This window comes from Tupaia chinensis, unplaced genomic scaffold (assembly GCF_000334495.1).
Source record: "Tupaia chinensis unplaced genomic scaffold, TupChi_1.0 Scaffold000251_1, whole genome shotgun sequence".
Classification (NCBI taxonomy): Eukaryota; Metazoa; Chordata; class Mammalia; order Scandentia; family Tupaiidae; genus Tupaia; species Tupaia belangeri.
Window position 1 is genome coordinate 7,949,919 of NW_006159731.1, and position 2,544 is coordinate 7,952,462.

Genomic DNA, 2,544 nt, shown 5'->3' on the forward strand with positions numbered 1-2,544 from the left:
CACACATGCACACAGATAAACACAACCCTACTTTGGCCCCAGTGGCTCCTTTCAGATAAGATTTATCTCCTGTGATTTCATAGCCAAAATTGTTTCCAACATTCCCAAAACTTTTCTTTTGTCCCCCAAACAAAACAAAACAAAAGAATAAAACAAAACATCTATGTGTATTTATATTTCTAAACCATGGGGTCCTCTGGAATTGGGGTCCAGAGAGAAGATGCTACTTGCAGGTCTAAGCACAGGAACAGTACTATGTCAAGCCCATTGTCTGAAAAATCACCCAGTTCTTTAGGGTCCCACGGACTCAGTCTGAACTTTGAACACATCGTTTAACATCTCAATAACGTTGCTTCCTTTTTGTGTAGTGTTTTTAGCAATGAATATATCTTCTAGTGCTATTATGAAGACATATATGAAGATTAGTTTTCATGCTTACAGATTCTTCATGGGAAATTCAAAATAATTCAAAAACATTGACTGTCATAAAGAAATACCCTTAGATGTTTTAGAGAAAACGTTAACAATTTGTGTCTAGATGTTTCATTGAATAGTGTATAACTTGCACTCTACTGTATATCAAAAAGAGTCTTTTCTTAAGTGAATCCAATTTTAATCTAATAGATGAAAAAAGTTTCTTAGTTGGTGAAATATACTATACAGATAATTGTTATTGAATTCTCATTTAGGAGCACAGACTAGACCATTGCATGTATGAAGGCTGAGATATTATGGACGGAGCCAGGTAAGATGACAACCTCAAAAAATATTAAAGATGATAAAAATTGTTATAGTAATAATTTTATAGTAGTATGAAAAATCTCTAAACATATTCCTAAAATAGATGTGTTAGATATATTCAATTTCATTTAAAGATAGCATGTTAACACATATGCAAACTTTGGCTTTACTGAAACACTTGACCTATACAATAAAAATGTCAACATATCAATATTTATGAAGTTTCTGTTTAGTATAAGGCAATACCTGACCCACATTGCTGAGTCCTATGGGAGTATTTAAAGATGAGTAAGAAAGTTCTTGATGCTAAAACTATACTTACAAGTACGTAAATTAGTATGACAAAAACCGAAGTAGGATTAAGTAATATAGATTATTAGAAACAGAAGATCTCCAATTTGAAGACCAGTCACTGTTTTACAAAGAAAGCCTCACGAAGAAATTACCTCATAGTACTCAGTAAAATACAATTTCTATTCCAAATAAAGACATCTGAATGAAAGTAATTTCTATTTGTATGTATATTTAAATATATTTGCATTGATATGTACATGCTTGAATAAGAGTGTGTGTGTATACATAAAATAAAAAGTCATTTTACATGCATTATTCCTAACATACTGATAAATATTTATAGATGGCTAGGTACATAACCATCTCATATTATTAATCACATTATAGATAAGGTTATGACTTGGCTGCTGTTATGAGTTGGTGAAAGAGAGCCTGACATTGGAATTGAAGGCTTTGGATTCCAGTTGAGTGCTTTTGTTCACAAAATGCCTTCTTTTTCAGTTGAGCCATGCGTGAATTTTACAGGGCAAGTATTTTGGTTCTGGCTAAATTTGTATTTCTCATCAGATGACAGTTAATGCTATCAGAGAAATCAAATTTCTTTTAATGTAAGTTTAAGCAATATATTATTCAATAATGTTCTCATTAATCAATTCTGGGTCCTGTTAGCAAGATAAAGATTAGATTATTTGAGCTGCATTCTAAATGGACATTGACTTAGTCTTAGGGCACTTCTCCAGTGTGAGTTGAAGGTAGGCAGGGCTCGTTTGTTTACTAGGTTTAGGGTTTATAAAGCAATTAACATAGGGCCTGCACTTTGTAAGTACTCAATACATGTTAGCTGTAATTGATTTCAGGCTCTTATGAGTTCAGTGGAGAATGAAGTAAATCTTCAACTCAAACAGAAATTCCAGGGAGCAGACACTAGGCTCCCTAAACATAGGCATTGGAAAGAGATATCTAAGAAGATGGCTTTTGCTCAGAGCCAGACTATTGCCAGGAAGATGGCTGGTGACAGTCCCATTGGAGCAATCTATTTCTATTCCAAATTCATTATAAATTTTTGACTGTTGAAAGAGAGAAAGGAAAAAAAAGAAGCGAAGCATTTGACATACCATGCTAGTAACTGCCCAACTCTATGCTCTCACTTCGACTCACGTGAGGAAAGTAAAGTAACAGTAAGCTCACAAAAACATGTTCCTGCAGTCGCAGGGAGCACCAGTGTGGCCAATAACGAGAGAAATCGAGTTCAGGGAATCTGAATATTGTTAGTTTACAAGGAGGTTTTCTTTTCTTTTCTGGATATAATTTGAGTTTTTGAGTTTTTTTTTTTTTCTATAATATTTCTGCAAGGAACACTCCACTTTGCTCACAATTAGTAAGCTGACTTTTATTTAGTTTGTTGCCAGGTTGTCTGTGTCCCTCCAAGTTCTAGAACAATGCGTTTCCTTTATTTCAGTGACCTTTAGCACTATAAGAATGCTGAGTACAAATTAAATAAAAAAACAG